Below are 18,833 nucleotides of genomic sequence, written 5' to 3' on the forward strand. Positions count from 1 at the left end.
TGTAAAACAGTTAATAAAACATTTGCATGTATTCTCAGCCCCAAAAATGTAAAGAGTAAAAGGGGAACAAATGAAACTCATATACTGTATTTTGTAGTAAAAATACATATAACATCATTGAACAAGTGTAAGGTTGGCCTTAGATTCATGAACCTATATCATTTGTATATTTATTAATATACATAGTTGTGTTATATCTTTTACTATATTAATAATATATATAAATTTATTAGTTATATCTTTTTTATATTAATAATATATATGTTTCATTTATTTCATTTTGTTATATAAATATATTAATTTTCGTTATGTTATATGAGTTTTAAATCTATTTTTAATATATATATATATATATATATATATATATATATATATATATATATATATATATATATATATATATATATATATATATATATATATATATATATATATATATATATATATTAATGATAGTAGTTATAATAGTATCAAAATAATATTAATAGTGGTAAAAAATGATAATCATGATAATACTTAATGTTACTAATAAAATATATTAAAGTTAATAATTTTGTTAATTATAATATTAATGATAGTTTTTAATTATAAATCTCATAATGATAATATCAGTAGTTTTTGATAAACTGAATAATTTAATAATAATGGTAGTGAAAATAATAATTTTTGATATTAGTACTTAATACTTGATAATAATAATTATAACAATCTTATTTCTAATGGTAATCTTAATAATAATATTTTTATTAATAATAATTCCTATTTATTTCTTATACTAATATTAATGATAATAATAATAATAATTCTAAAAATAACACTTTTATTACTAAAGCTAATATTGATAATAATTATAATACTAGTAATAATGATAATAATAATAATAATACTAACAATAATAATATTAGTAATGATAATACTAATAAGTTTTGAATTCTAATTATAATACTTTTAATAATATTGATAATAACATTCATAATATTAAGATTAGTGATAATAATAATTAATATAATAATAATAACATAACTAATCATAATAATAATAATAATAATAATAATAATACTAATAATAATAATAATACTAATAATAATAATAATAATAATAATAATAATAATAATAATAATAATAATAATAATAATAATAATAATAATAATAATAATAATAATAAAAATGTACAACCTTTGAAGAAAGAAGCCTTAAAAATAAAACGCTCGACACCTACACTCTTAACCATCTCTCTGTATGATTCGTTTCTGGAATATCACCTAATCTAAGTAATATAACGCGTCCTTCTTTCAGTTTATTTCGGCCCGAAAACAGGTTCACAAGCCCAACTGATCAACCAATACTCAGCCCAAATCAAATTAGTCTGCTACAACCCAATTGATCACGAAGCCTGCTAGCTTGTTTCATTTTAATCCACCGATGGATGGATGGTAGGGTTTTATGTTTATTGGTTGTCGGCCAATAAAAAAAAATGAACACGCTACTTGTTTAAAACAGAAACCCAATTCAATCATCTTCTTCTTCATAATTAATTTATAATATAGAAAAAAATAGCAGCGATGGGTGTGATTGTTCAATTTCGCTTGTCACTGAAAACAGAAAGGCATTTAACAGTAAACATCGAATTTGATTATAGGTTGTTCGAATTTGGTCTCTGCAGCAGAAACAAGTTCAAACAAACAGAAAGATAGCGTACAGTAGGGACAAGGTGATGATGGCAAAAAGGAAAAAGAAGGAAGAAGAAGGATGTAATGACCCGCACTTTTTCGATCGTTCTATACTTATAAGATTAATATTTATATAAATTAAACCTTACCAACATGATAAGCAATCCAAATTGTTGAGATTTATGTCTCCGAAAAGAGTTTTACACAACGTTTGACCGTCTAGTTTGACCGATGATATCACGAACTATACAATATATGATAATTATACGTTTGTGTATATATATGTATATATACATATTTAACATGATTAATGAATGTTTTAATACCTCATTTTGTATTAATAACAATAAGTTATAAGTATGTTTTGAAACTACTAACTTAAGTTTTCAAAACGATAACCATACGTAACGTTATTTGACATAAATACTTATAATCTATAATGTTTATACATATATCGTATAAGTAATGTATTTAATCACTTTTAAGGACTTAAATACATAAAACCATATAAGTGTATTCACAAAAGGTAGCTATATTTGAATCCTCATTCCATTTTTCACAAAATTTCTATACGTATATCTAGAGTATAAGTACTCGTATCATACCTAGCTCCTATACGTATTTACTATTGGTATATACACATCAAATCACCACCTAACTAACCCTTGTTACTGCCCTAAGGTAGAGGTAATTGCTTTTGTATGATTGTTTGACAAATACACAAGATTACAAGCTAAAAATTTTGTCCTTGCCCCCCCATATCACGTTTTTAAAGGGTCTTCATGGATCCTCATTTTGATTCATTTTAACTTCAATTATCTTAGCTAAAACACACACTCTTTCTTAACCTTTAAACTCCATAATCATCCAGCAAGTTACCAAGAAGATCTAGCCATAAAAACCTTACTTAATCACCATAAGAAAACTCTTACAACAACACTTCAAGAAATCCTTCCAAGAACACAAACTTACTTCCAATCTTTCATCCAATTCCATCACCCTTTTGGTTCTAGCTTTTTACTCCTATTTTACAGCAACCTTGTCCAAGGAACTTGAGGTAGTAACTATGTTCATAACCTTATTCGATTCATATATATATAGCTATCTTATTTTGTGGTATAAAATTTTAACAACAAGAACATAGTTTGAATGTTTTCAAACTTGTTTGCAAACTAAATAGATCCTTCTAACTTAACTTTTAAAATACTTCAAGACCTGTAATATATCTTAAATATATGCTAATTTAACAAGGTTTAACTTGGTTTTTCAAAGAACACCTTAAAAACTGTTTTTACGACGTCGGAGTGTAACCGGGGGCTGTTTTGGGTTGGATAATTAAAAACCATCTTAAACTTTGAATTGGAGGTTTATTTTCTGGAAAAATGATTTTTACTATGAATATGTTAACGCATAAAAATTTTATGATTTAACTCAAAGTATAAGTATTTTTAGAAAAATAATCATTTAAGGTTGTTTACATGATGGAAAATGATTAACTTCATAAGTTTCACCAAAGTTTGACCTATGACCTGTGATTTCGAATACAATCTAAGGTATTTACAGTTCATATTCTTAAAGAGGGACTCGATCCAAGGAAGTGGCAAGTTGAACCAACGAAAACGGAGTTGTAACGAAGAAACTATGACCAAAACGAAATCGGATATCCAAGACTAATTTAGCTACGTGATTAATTGGAAAAAAATTAAATAAATCACATCTTTCTAAAATAACATGATATTTTATATATATGTACTCATAATTTAATTTTATATGGTTCAGGATCACCCGTAAACAATACGAGAAGATTAATCATAAGATCCCATGATTGTACGCAACACGTCATTTGACAACACCGGTACTTTATGTACGCAACACGTCATTTGACAACACCGGTACCATGGGTCAAGATTAATCTCGACCAATACATATACGATGGGGGTTTTATTTATTTCGTTGGGGGTTTATTAAACACCTAAAAATGAACCATTTAAAATTGAATTACTAACATCGGACTGCTAACTACGGACTAAGGAATTATTAAAAGTATTAAAAGTATTACAAATATATATATGTGACGATTGTTTAAAAAGAAAAGGTATTGATATATTATATATGGATAGGTTCGTGATATCAACCGGAGACCAAGTCAAAATATATATATCTTCAAGGAAAAAGTGAGTATATAGTCCCACTTTTAAACTCTAAATATTTCGGGATGAGAATACATGTATTTTATGTTTTACGATATGGACACAAGTAACTGAAAAATATATTCTACGTTGAGTTGTACCACTGGCATACTTCCCTGTAGCTTGGTAACTGTTATTTACAGCGGTATTGTAAACGCGAATCCTGTTGATAGATCTATCGGGCTTGACAACCCCAACTGGACTGGGCGACCAGTATTCAACGGTTGCACAGTACTTCGTTTCGTGACTACACTTGGTACGGTGTAGTAAGATTTCATAATAAAGGGAATATGCGACGTGATTAAATGTTAAGTATGGTTACCAAGTGCTCAACCACTTAGAATATTTTTATTAAAACGTTTATATATGAAATCTTGTGGTCTATATATATATTGCTGCCGGCATTAAACCTATATCTCACCAACTTTATGTTAACGTTTTAAACATGTCTATTCTCAGGTGATAATTAGAAGCTTCCGCTGCAACATGTTGAATTTAAACAAGATCTTGAGTATGCATATTTGTGTCAAAAATAAAACTGCATATCGGAGGATTTGTAATGTAAAATATGCTAGAAATCGTATTGTTATCATCACATGTAAAGTTTGTAAGTCTAAGATTATCGCTAAACGATAATCATCTTTTTATTGTCTAAAGCTTGTATTAAAATAAGAGTTATGGTTTGTAATGTAAAATAAATGCAGTTGTTCTTTTAAAAATGTCGCATATAGAGGTCAATACCTCGCAATGAAATCATACGTTATCTAACTCGTTCTTATGGTTAAGGACGGGTTATGACATGTGGTATCAGAGCGGTGGTCTTAGCGAACCAGGTTTGCATTAGTGTGTCTAACTGATAAGTCGTTAGGATACATTAGTAAGTCTGGACTTTGACCGGGTCTGATTTAAAAACCATTGCTTATCATTGTTGGTTAAAATTTATATGTAAATATTATGTAGTACTAATGGGTTAGTTGTTGTGTGATAGATGTCGGGCTCAAAACTTGTTATCACATTCAGCGACTCCGAATCAGAATCTTCAGATGGTGTTCCAGTCATTAACCTATCAGATGACGAAAATAATATCTTTAGGGAAGCCTCACAAATTCCGGATGAACCGACTATAGAGAACCCGGAAAGTGAACCCGAGGAGGAAAGTGAACCCGAGGAGGAAAGTGAACCCGAGGAGGAAAGTGAACCCGAGGAGGAAAGTGAACCCGAGGAGGAAATACAGGAAATTACAAAAGACGAGTTCGAACTAGGAAAGAAACGAAAGGCTAATGAATTAGAAAATTCAAATCCCGAGTTTAGTAAGGATGATGTGGCACCAACTCCACTAGACACTACCACCCCTATTCCCGCTATTCCTATTCATTCTATCCCGGCATCCAGTTCTTCAGTCCCACAGCCAAAATATAGGCAGACAGCCCGGATAAGCGTTAAGCGATTCTTTGAACCTAAATGTCCTAGAAAATAGACCAAACGATGCGCTGCCGTATTAAACCATGGGATCATATAATGTTTTGTATAATATTATTAGTGTGGTTTGTTTAATGTTCGATGTAAGATAAGCATATGTAAAATAGTGAAGTGTGAAATGCAATAATTTTCCATGGTTAAGTATTATTTAGATGGTAGTAATTGATTCTGTACTAAGCTATTAAGTATGGACATTAACGGGTAGGTACTACCCTAGATATAATTATAAAACGCTAATAAGAAGAAAAGGCTTTTATAATAATACCTGGTTCATATTATTAATAAGCTATAATGTACTGTAAATATACACTACATCTATAATATTCCATGTGAATAATTATTTTCTTTTCATTCTTATAGAAGAATATGGCGCGATTGAACCGAATGACGGAACAAGAAATCCAGGAACTCATCAATCAGCGAGTGAACGACAGAATGTTATGGGTCGAGGCTGCAAGAGGTGCTGCAGTTAACCCAAATCCTCGTGTGGGGTGCACTTACAAAACTTTTCAAGCTTGCAAGCCCTCATCATTCAGTGGAACAGAAGGACCGATCGGTTTAACCCGGTGGATAGAAAAGATGGAGACTGTGTTTAAAATCAGTGGTTGTGTTGAAAAGGACATGACCAAGTATGCATCGTGCACTTTACAAGATAGTGCACTCACGTGGTGGAAAAATTATGTGAAGGCTGTAGGAGGAGATGTAGCTTATGATACTCCGTGGGAAGAATTCAAAACAATGTTAATCAACGAATATTGTCCAAGGAACGAGGTTAGGAAGTTGGAAGATGAGTTACGAAGTCTGAAGGTTATTGGTACTGAAATCACCAACTACAATCAGCGATTCATGGAATTAGTTTTGCTATGTCCTGAATTGGTTCCAACCGAAGAACGGAAGATTGAAATATACAAAGATGGTTGCCCAAAAAGGTCAAGGAAAATGTTACAGCATCGAAACCTAAGACAATTCATGAAGCTATAACCATGGCAAACGAGCTAATGGATCAGGTCATCATGGATAAGAAAGTATCCAATACTGATGTGAAGGTATCAGGTAACAAAAGAAAGTGGAATGGAAATTATGATCGAGGTAACCAACAACAATCTTTTAAGAAACAAGAAAACACGCAAGGTGCGGGTAGTGGTTTAAGCTTTGGTTATAAAGGACAAAATCCTTTATGCAACCGATGCCACAAACATCACTCTGGTTACTGTAATGTGGTATGCAACAAATGTAATCGAAAGGGTCATCTTGCTGAAGATTGTAGGGCTCTCGTTACAAATACAAATGGTACCAAGACTCCTGCCACCAATGCAAATAGAACTGCTTTGGCTACCATTACTTGTTTTGGGTGTGGAAAACAAGGTCACTATAAGAGCCAGTGCCCGAATCCAGAGAAGAATATCAGACCTGCACGTGGGAGAGCATTTGTTATTAATGCTAGAGAGGCATGTGAAGACCCGGAGCTTGTTACGGGTACGTTTACCATTAATAACTTATCCGCATCTATTATATTTGATACTGGTGCTGATAGAAGTTACGTGTGTAGAGACTTTCACGCTAAATTGAATTGTTCATCATTACCTCTAGATGCTAAGTACATGATTAAGTTAGCTAATGGTAAACTAATTAAAGCCGATAAAATTTGCCGTGATTGTAAAATAAATTTAGCCGGAGAAACATTTAAGATTGATTTGATACCCGTAGAATTAGGAAGTTTTGATGTAATAATCGGCATGGACTGGATGTCCAAAATAGGAGCTGAAGTTGTGTGCGCCAAGAAGGCAATTCGCATTCCTCGTAAGGATAAAACGCCAGTAATGATTTATGGAGAGAAGGGTAACTCAAAGCTAAAACTCATTAGTTATTTGAAAGCTCAAAAGTGCTTGAAGAAAGGGTGCTATGCTATCTTAACACATGTTAATAAAGTCGAAAAGAAAGAAAAAGAGAAGTGCATCAATGACGTGCCTGTGGCAAGAGATTTTCCTGAAGTATTTCCGGAAGAGTTGCCGGGATTACCTCCATTTAGATCTGTAGAATTTCAAATAGATCTTGTACCAGGAGCTGCACCGGTTGCCCGTGCTCCATATAGACTTGCACCGTCCGAGTTAAAAGAACTTCAGAGTCAGTTAAAAGAATTACTGGATCGTGGATTCATACGACCAAGTACTTCACCGTGGGGAGCTCCAATTTTATTCGTCAAGAAGAAAGACGGATCTTTCCGAATGTGTATAGATTATCGTGAATTAAATAAGTTAACTATCAAAAATCGGTATCCACTACCGAGAATTGACGACTTATTTGATCAACTCCAAGGATCATGTGTGTACTCGAAAATTGACCTAAGATCGGGCTATCATCAATTACGTGTCAAAGAAGAAGATATACCGAAAACTGCTTTTCGGACACGCTACGGTCATTAAGAATTTTTGGTCATGCCGTTTGGATTGACGAATGCGCCAGCTGTATTCATGGACCTCATGAATCGAGTTTGTAGTCCATATTTAGATAAGTTTGTTATCGTTTTCATTGATGATATTCTTATCTATTCCAAGAGTGAGCAAGATCATGAGCAGCATTTAAGGTTGATATTAGAGTTGTTAAGAAAAGAACAGCTATATGCTAAATTTTCTAAATGTGCTTTCTGGTTGAAAGAAGTGCAATTTCTTGGCCACGTTGTTAGTAGCAAAGGAATTCAGGTTGATCCAGCAAAAATTGAAGCCATTGAAAAATGGGAGACTCCTAAGACACCAATGCAGATACGCCAATTTTTGGGTTTAGCCGGTTATTATAGAAGGTTTATTCAAGATTTTTCCCGAATAGCTAAGCCGTTGACAGCGTTAACGCAAAAAGGGAAGAAATATGAATGGACTTCTGAGCAGGAGAGTGCATTTCAATTACTGAAAAAGAAGTTAACTACGGCGCCTATTTTATCGTTACCAGAAGGGAACGATGATTTTGAAATATATTGTGACGCTTCGCGACAAGGTTTTGGTTGCGTTCTTATGCAACGGAAGAAAGTTATTGCATACGCATCCCGACAATTAAAGATTCACGAGCGGAATTATACGACGTATGATCTAGAACTGGGAGCAGTCGTGTTTGCATTGAAGATATGGAGACACTACTTGTATGGGGTTAAATGCACTGTGTTTACTGATCATAAAAGCCTTCAACATATTTTCGATCAAAAACAGCTGAACATGAGGCAACGTAGGTGGGTTGAGTTAATAAATGACTATGATTGTGAAATTCGTTATCATCCCGGGAAAGCGAACGTGGTGGCCGACGCTCTAAGCAGAAAGGAACGAGAACCAATTCGAGTACGAGCGATGAACATAAAAATTCGCATGAATCTCAACTCACAAATCAAAGAAGTTCAACGAGAAGCACTTACTAAAGAAAATATAGGAAATGAAATAATGAAGAAGTATGTGAAGCAACTCGTTATACGGGAAGATGGAATTCGATATTTTGCAAACCGTATTTGGGTACCGAAGTTGGGTGGATTAAGGAAGTTGATATTGAATGAGGCACATAAGACAAGATACTCGATACATCCTGGAGTTGGAAAGATGTACCAAGATCTTAAGACACATTATTGGTGGCCTAATTTAAAGACAGACGTTGCAACATATGTTGGGGAATGTTTAACTTGTCCCAAAGTCAAAGCTGAACACCAGAAGCCGTCAGGGTTACTTCAACAACCAGAAATCCCAGAATGGAAATGGGATGGTATTACCATGGATTTCATCACAAAGTTACCAAAGACTGCCTGGGGATACGACACCATTTGGGTGATTGTTGATCGTCTCACCAAGTCTGCACATTTCTTGCCTATAAAGGAAACAGATAGAATGGAGAAACTATTACGATTGTATATAAAGGAAGTTGTTTCAAGGCATGGAATACCTATTTCCATTATATCCGATCGTGATAGTAGATTTACATCAAAGTTCTGGCAATCACTACAGGAGGCCCTAGGAACTCGTTTGGATATGAGTACCGCGTATCATCCGCAAACCGACGGGCAGAGTGAAAGAACGATTCAGACTCTTGAAGACATGCTCAGGGCATGTGTGATCGATTTTGGAAACGGATAGGATAAATATCTACCATTAGCAGAATTCTCGTATAATAATAGTTATCATGCGAGCATTAAAGCTGCGCCATTCGAAGCATTGTACGGAAGGAAGTGTAGATCTCCTATTTGTTGGAATGAAGTAGGAGATCGACAATTAACTGGTCCCGAGATCATACACGAAACGACTGAGAAGATAGTACAAATCAAGGAGAGATTGAAAACAGCCCGTAGTCGCCAAAAGAGCTACGCCGATGTTCGAAGGAAACCATTAGAGTTTCAGATCAGTGACATGGTTATGTTAAAGGTGTCACCTTGGAAAGGTGTAATACGTTTTGGAAAAAGGCGTAAACTGAACCCAAGATATGTAGGCCCGTTCAAGATCATCGAACGCATTGGACCGGTAGCTTATCGACTCTAGTTACCGCAACAACTCGCCGGAGTACATAATACATTTCACGTCTCAAACCTTAAGAAGTGTCTTGCAAAGGAAGACCTCACCATTCCTCTTGAAGAAATCCATGTCGACGAGAAACTACAATTCATCGAAGAACCAATCGAAATCATGGACCGTGAAGTTAAACAGCTCAAGCAGAGCAACATACCGATCGTTAAGGTTCGTTGGAATGCTCGAAGGGGTCCCGAGTTTACTTGGGAACGAGAGGATCAAATGAAACAAAAATATCCACACTTGTTTTCCGATGACGCAAAATAGGTACAATTTTAAAATTTCGGGACGAAATTTATTTAACGGGTAGGTACTGTAATGACCCGCACTTTTTCGATCGTTCTATACTTATAAGATTAATATTTATATAAATTAAACCTTACCAACATGATAAGCAATCCAAATTGTTGAGATTTATGTCTCCGAAAAGAGTTTTACACAACGTTTGACCGTCTAGTTTGACCGATGATATCACGAACTATACAATATATGATAATTATACGTTTGTGTATATATATGTATATATACATATTTAACATGATTAATGAATGTTTTAATACCTCATTTTGTATTAATAACAATAAGTTATAAGTATGTTTTGAAACTACTAACTTAAGTTTTCAAAACGATAACCATACGTAACGTTATTTGACATAAATACTTATAATCTATAATGTTTATACATATATCGTATAAGTAATGTATTTAATCACTTTTAAGGACTTAAATACATAAAACCATATAAGTGTATTCACAAAAGGTAGCTATATTTGAATCCTCATTCCATTTTTCACAAAATTTCTATACGTATATCTAGAGTATAAGTACTCGTATCATACCTAGCTCCTATACGTATTTACTATTGGTATATACACATCAAATCACCACCTAACTAGCCCTTGTTACTGCCCTAAGGTAGAGGTAATTGCTTTTGTATGATTGTTTGACAAATACACAAGATTACAAGCTAAAAATTTTGTCCTTGCCCCCCCCATATCACGTTTTTAAAGGGTCTTCATGGATCCTCATTTTGATTCATTTTAACTTCAATTATCTTAGCTAAAACACACACTCTTTCTTAACCTTTAAACTCCATAATCATCCAGCAAGTTACCAAGAAGATCTAGCCATAAAAACCTTACTTAATCACCATAAGAAAACTCTTACAACAACACTTCAAGAAATCCTTCCAAGAACACAAACTTACTTCCAATCTTTCATCCAATTCCATCACCCTTTTGGTTCTAGCTTTTTACTCCTCTTTTACAGCAACCTTGTCCAAGGAACTTGAGGTAGTAACTATGTTCATAACCTTATTCGATTCATATATATATAGCTATCTTATTTTGTGGTATAAAATTTTAACAACAAGAACATAGTTTGAATGTTTTCAAACTTGTTTGAAAACTAAATAGATCCTTCTAACTTAACTTTTAATATACTTCAAGACCTGTAATATATCTTAAATATATGCTAATTTAACAAGGTTTAACTTGGTTTTTCAAAGAACACCTTAAAAACTGTTTTTACGACGTCGGAGTGTAACCGGGGGCTGTTTTGGGTTGGATAATTAAAAACCATCTTAAATTTTGAATTGGAGGTTTATTTTCTGGAAAAATGATTTTTACTATGAATATGTTAACGCATAAAAATTTTATGAATTAACTCAAAGTATAAGTATTTTTAGAAAAATAATCATTTAAGGTTGTTTACATGATGGAAAATGATTAACTTCATAAGTTTCACCAAAGTTTGACCTATGACCTGTGATTTCGAATACAAACTAAGGTATTTACAGTTCATATTCTTAAAGAGGGACTCGATCCAAGGAAGTGGCAAGTTGAACCAACGAAAACGGAGTTGTAACGAAGAAACTATGACCAAAACGAAATCGGATATCCAAGACTAATTTAGCTACGTGATTAATTGGAAAAAAATTAAATAAATCACATCTTTCTAAAATAACATGATATTTTATATATATGTACTCATAATTTAATTTTATATGGTTCAGGATCACCCGTAAACAATACGAGAAGATTAATCATAAGATCCCATGATTGTACGCAACACGTCATTTGACAACACCGGTACTTTATGTACGCAACACGTCATTTGACAACACCGGTACCATGGGTCAAGATTAATCTCGACCAATACATATACGATGGGGGTTTTATTTATTTCATTGGGGGTTTATTAAACACCTAAAAATGAACCATTTAAAATTGAATTACTAACATCGGACTGCTAACTACGGACTAAGGAATTATTAAAAGTATTAAAAGTATTACAAATATATATATGTGACGATTGTTTAAAAAGAAAAGGTATTGATATATTATATATGGATAGGTTCGTGATATCAACCGGAGACCAAGTCAAAATATATATATCTTCAAGGAAAAAGTGAGTATATAGTCCCACTTTTAAACTCTAAATATTTCGGGATGAGAATACATGTATTTTATGTTTTACGATATGGACACAAGTAACTGAAAAATATATTCTACGTTGAGTTGTACCACTGGCATACTTCCCTGTAGCTTGGTAACTGTTATTTACAGCGGTATTGTAAACGCGAATCCTGTTGATAGATCTATCGGGCTTGACAACCCCAACCGGACTGGGCGACCAGTATTCAACGGTTGCACAGTACTTCGTTTCGTGACTACACTTGGTACGGTGTAGTAAGATTTCATAATAAAGGGAATATGCGACGTGATTAAATGTTAAGTATGGTTACCAAGTCCTCAACCACTTAGAATATTTTTATTAAAACGTTTATATATGAAATCTTGTGGTCTATATATATATTGCTGCCGGCATTAAACCTATATCTCACCAACTTTATGTTGACGTTTTAAACATGTCTATTCTCAGGTGATAATTAGAAGCTTCCGCTGCAACATGTTGAATTTAAACAAGATCTTGAGTATGCATATTTGTGTCAAAAATAAAACTGCATATCGGAGGATTTGTAATGTAAAATATGCTAGAAATCGTATTGTTATCATCACATGTAAAGTTTGTAAGTCTAAGATTATCGCTAAACGATAATCATCTTTTTATTGTCTAAAGCTTGTATTAAAATAAGAGTTATGGTTTGTAATGTAAAATAAATGCAGTTGTTCTTTTAAAAATGTCGCATATAGAGGTCAATACCTCGCAATGAAATCATACGTTATCTAACTCGTTCTTATGGTTAAGGACGGGTTATGACAAAGGAAGAGAGAGAGAAAGGTGGTAGGGTGGCGAGTGGTGGTGTTGTTCAAGAAGGTGAGGGTTCACGATGGTCACGGTGGTTTATGGTAGTTTGATGGTGGGTTTGTTAGTTCACGGTGGTGATAGTTATGAGCTGAAACAGAAACATATTTGTAGCAGTAACAATCGAAATTTCAAGTTTGGTGATGTATTTGGTGATCGAACAAGAAGGTGGTTCTCGTGTTTAGTTGTGGGTTTGATGGTAGTGGTGACCAACGATGGTCACATGGTGGTGATGTTGTGCACAAGCTAATGATGATGACAATAGGGGAAAAAAATAAGGTGGTCGTTCTTGATTGAAAAGAAAACATGGTGATGGTGGTTGTCACGGTTTATCACACAAAAAGAAAGGAGAAAGTGAAGTGGGTTTTACGAACCAGGAATTCAAGAAAGAAGATGGTTTGAAGTTGTGATGGCGAAGTTCATGAAAGAAATTAAAAAGAAGTATTAGAGCAGGAGCATTAGTTTAGATTCGTTGGTGTTGGTTGTTACATATTGATGGTGGTATTTGATGATTTGAAGTGGGTTTGTAAGGTTGTTGAGAAGGAACAAGTCACGGCAACATGTAGGTGTTTGAGGGCGGTTAACGGTTGTAGGGTGGTGAATATGGGTGATGTTCATCTACTAATAGCTCAACAAGAAAATGGTTGTTTGATTGTTGAAACAGAAAGATATAGATTATAGATGGTCGAATAGTGGTGGGTGTTGTGAATTCTCTGCATCACCATATAACTCTATATCTATTTACATATTACCTACATAAAATAAAATAAGTAATAATACTAAAGTAATTAATAATAATCTTATAATAATAATTTACATAATAATTTAGTGATTGATGAAAGGAAAAGAACAAACACAGTAATTATAAATGAGTTCATGTGAATGTTTCTTGTTTACATCCTACCGACAGTTTTCACGGACTGTGTTATATCGTACTCCGTTGTGTAACTCAGTGGCGAATAAAAGTGTTCCAAAAAATCCCATATTTTTAAATTAACTTCCTTTATTTAAATCAGTCATTATAGTATAAAATTTGATTATTAAATACTAAATAAAAATTACATCAACTGTCCCTCTCAATTTTGGGTAAAATATAAAAAGTGCTAAAATTTAATAACTAGATCCTAAATACATTTTTAGTAAGCCTAAAATTTATAGAACTCATTTTCGGATCACCGTTTATTCTAAAATTATATAAGTTCATTTTTAACTTGATTAATACCAATCGAAACATCAAACGAATATCACAATCATATAATATTTATTTTTAATATATACTTTATATATATATAAATATATATATATATATATATATATATATATATATATATATATATATATATATATATATATATATATATATATATATACAAATAGTTGTTCGTGAATCGTCAGGATTAGTCAAAGGGTCATTGATGACATGAATATAGATTTCAAAGTTTTCGAGACTCAACATTACGGACTTTGCTTATCGTGTAGGAAACATATAAAGATTAAAGTTTAAATTTGGTCGGAAATTCCCGGGTCATCACAGTACCTACCCGTTAAAGAAATTTCGTCCCGAAATTTGAGTGAGGTCGTCATGGCTAACAATAAATATGTTTTCCTGGCGAATATGAGTTGATAAAAAGAGTTTTATTACTATAGTGTAATAGGGATAAGACAATTTGATTACTCGAAAAGTACTAATGAAGCTATCACTAAATGGTGAAACGAGAAAGACTAGTTTCATCATAACTTTTGATTAGTCATGGTTGGATTTAGAAAATAATATGTATTTTAACTTTTGACATTGTCTTGGTTGAATTCCGGAATTCAAGGGATTTTAAGAAAATTTTCGAAATCTAAAAGATTTGATTCTTCGGTGAATAAGGGAATTAAGATCTCTATAATTAAATACGGTGATCTGCCTCGATTACTCTGTCTGATATTTCCATTATAAATTTACCTTTTCCCGTTCCATTAGTTTCCACCACTTCTATACCTTCTTTCTTAGTTCGTATATCCAAAAGATTATAATAATGCTTAATCCGGTTCTAATCCTTGTTCTTATTCTGACTATCGCAATGATCGTTCTTCTTTTCCAACTCCCACCGAAAGAATCTGTTTATTTCTACTATGCTCTAGGGATTATTGTATTTATAATCCTCCTGTGTCTTTATATTGCTATACGCACTGACATCCACAGTTTGTAATTTCGGTGTTGTCATTGGGCTTTATATTTTCTCTTATACTTCGAAGTCCTTGCTTCTATTTTTCTATAATCATTGTCATTCCCAGTTAATACTCCCCCTATTTGCTGCGATTTATACTCCAATTTCTATCTCGGAGCTTTGTCCCTTCGTTTCTTCTTGTTGCGGTTGGGCATCTCTTGTAATGGTCCAGAATTCGCAGATATAAGTTTCAGAATGAACATCGTTAATGTACTAAGAAAGAAACGGTAATAGCACAATTTGACTTGTCAAATTACCAGAATTTAAGGAAAGATAGGACTATCAAGAAAAATATGTTCTTGATATGTTTATAGATTACACAGAACGTAAGAGTCGTGTAACATAGCACATGATGACGTTATGATCTGTGAATCATCACATTCCATTTAGAAACTCAGCATGACTTACTGTAATATAATCACGTTGATCAAGTGTCATTATATTATACTAACTCATGCATCAGTTCCCAACATTTCTTCAATAACATTCGTATTTTAAGTTTGAAAGTTTACAGAATATAGAAACTAACAGTTTCTATATGATGTAACACTGATAGCACGAAGAGATAAATGATTTCAGATAAGAATAGTTATGAAAATATCTTCAGAAATATGGAGGATATTTATAATGAAAGATATGATAGTATCTTTGAATATCTAAGATCAGAGGATGATGGAGACTATTGTCCGCAAGGGTTTAGAGTAAGGAGCAAGATATTCGCTAAAGACTTCAGCAGGCTTTAAATCATTTGGATTCTTTGAAGTCAAACTTATTCTTTGTAATTTATCAACGGCTTCCTTCATAGTTTCACATAATCCACTTTTCGGTAATAAATTTTCTATTGAATTTTTCCAATACTCCATTCTTTATCATCAAACTTTCGACAGTTAAGGTCGTGTACAGTTGGTGCTGTTGTATTCAGCTTTTTCAGAATTTGTGGTATTTATTTGTAGACTGGGTGCTTTTCAGAATTTCAGAATGGAAGATCATATTTCTAAGAGATAAATGTTATCTGAATACATATAACTGTTGATGTGGAAACGTTGCGAGATTCAAAATACTGGTTGCTAATTCCCGGTAATTGGTATGGCAATTCTCGTTACAAGGTGTGGATGAGTATATGAATATATTTTAACGAACAAATATAATGGTTCTTCGGAGAGACAAAGATTAATGAAGTTGTTGACAAGTTTACTGCTAATGTGGTGGAATATAAATGGTTCTCCGGTAACGTTGATGAAAGGAAAACTTATATATCAAGGTTATAATAGAGTTTATTCGAACAAAAAGTCGATGTTGATTTGCTGGAGCTGTGACAAAATTGGCTAATTTGAAAAGAGATTGTAAAGTTATTTCTGGTAATAACAACGCGAAGGAGCTAGCACAGATACGTGTTAAATGATTTACTCAGGTTCCGAGTGTTTTCAGGTGCATAACTATATGCATAAATCTTTCCTTCCATAGATGAAGTGCGGTTGGTTCATTCTCTTGCTTGAGTTTTTTTTTTTTTTCAAGAATCATGAAAGGTTTGAACGCAGATTGTAATCGTCAAGATACAAATGAGGTTTAAGATGAAATCAAGTGGCAAACTTGAAGAATTGTTTAGTTTCATATGTTATAATCAATATTTTAATTCATTTTAATTGTCCAATGTTGGTAGTCCTCAGTTGATAGTCCACAGTTAGCAATTCAATAATTCATATATAGTTTAACATATAATATTCGAATTAATTAATACGTATCGTGACCCGTGTACATGTCTCAGACTCGATCACAACTCAAATTATATATATTATTGTAGAATCAACCTCAACCCTGTATAGAGAACTCGATCATTACTGCATATAGAGTGTCTATGGTTATTCCAAATAATATATATAAATGCATCGATATGATATGTCAAAACCTTGTATGCGTGTCCCGATATTTAAAGTGCGTAAAATAAATAACAGAAATTTAATGACGATAAATAAAATTGCGAGAATGTAAACTGCGATAATTAAATTGCGATAAATAAAATGTAATCAGTTAGCTAGGAACAATTAGCTAGGAACAGTTAGCGTGGATTCTTAACACAATTTCCCATAGTTAATTAGTCTGTTTATAACAATTTTTAATTTTTTATATGTTTTCTTCATTATGCCACTTGTTGGATTCTGATAGGTCAAAATCCGAATATGAAATTGAATAAAAATGGTTATTCTGCGGTGAACGGATACGTATATCGGTGGTTGTAAGTAAGATATATAGTAAATGACTGTTGAATCAGATTCGAAGAATGTACAGTATAACTTATTAATGTGAAATCTAAATATTCCTTAGGTATTACCTACCCGTTAAAATATTTTCACCATTAACAGTTTGTACGAAAGAATTTTTAATTACAATCTTTATAAAAATATATATACATATATATTTTCTTCAGATGTAATTATGGATTTAATGAATCGATATGATATTAAACTTATTTAATTTTTTAGTTTGAGCGAAGATAAATAATCTCTAAAACTTTTAGAAACCACATATTCTTCGCAGAGTATTTCTTCAATGAAGTTATGAATTAATACTTCATCGTTCATTGTTGTTGGTACTCCTTGGTATCCATGGTGCGTATGACGTTGATGTTCGCGTGACAGATTGTTCGTTGAGGTTTGCGATGCGGTTGTTTTTGGTGGTGGTAATGGTACTGTTGGCATTGGGGGTGGTACTGGTTATGCTGCTGGTGCTGCTACTGGTGTTTGTAACCTTCGCACCATATTATCTAAAGCCACTACCCGAGCGCGAAGTTCATTGACTTCTTCTATTACACCTGGGTGATTTTCAGTTCGGACTAGCGGATAAATATAATCTAGAATTTGGTATAGTATATAATCGTGGCGAGATACTCTGTAAATGAGATAAAAGATGGTGTTTCGAACAGGTTCACCGGTAAGTGCTTCAGGTTCTTCGCCAATATGGCAATGTGGCGGATGGAAAGGATCACCTTCTTCTTGTCTCCATTGATTGAGGAGGCTACGAACCCATCCCCAATTCATCCAGAATAGATGATGACCGATTGGTTGATCCATTCCGGTCACACTGCTTTCAGAGCTTGAGTGGGATTCTATTTCGGAATCCGAGTGACTTGAACTAATGTCGAATTCCATTTCGAACGATTGAATAAAGAATTTTTAAGATATGAAATGATTTCCTGACTAACGGATGGCATTCTAATTACATAGAATATCCATATATATAGAACAAAAGGTTTCGTAGATTACGGAGGAATTTACGGGATACGCCAGGTAAGGTTTATAGTAACAGATACGATAAGATATGAATTTTGTCTATACACTATTCATGCAATTAATGCAGCAAGATGTGTCTAGACTAAGAATGATAAGCAGATAATTTTTGACACAAAATGATAAGCAAAACTTTTTTTTTTGACATGCAGACACGGTCAAAGTCCAGACTTACTAATGCATCCTAACGACTTATCAATTA

The sequence above is a fragment of the Rutidosis leptorrhynchoides genome, chromosome 5 (assembly GCF_046630445.1).
Source record: "Rutidosis leptorrhynchoides isolate AG116_Rl617_1_P2 chromosome 5, CSIRO_AGI_Rlap_v1, whole genome shotgun sequence".
Classification (NCBI taxonomy): Eukaryota; Viridiplantae; Streptophyta; class Magnoliopsida; order Asterales; family Asteraceae; genus Rutidosis; species Rutidosis leptorrhynchoides.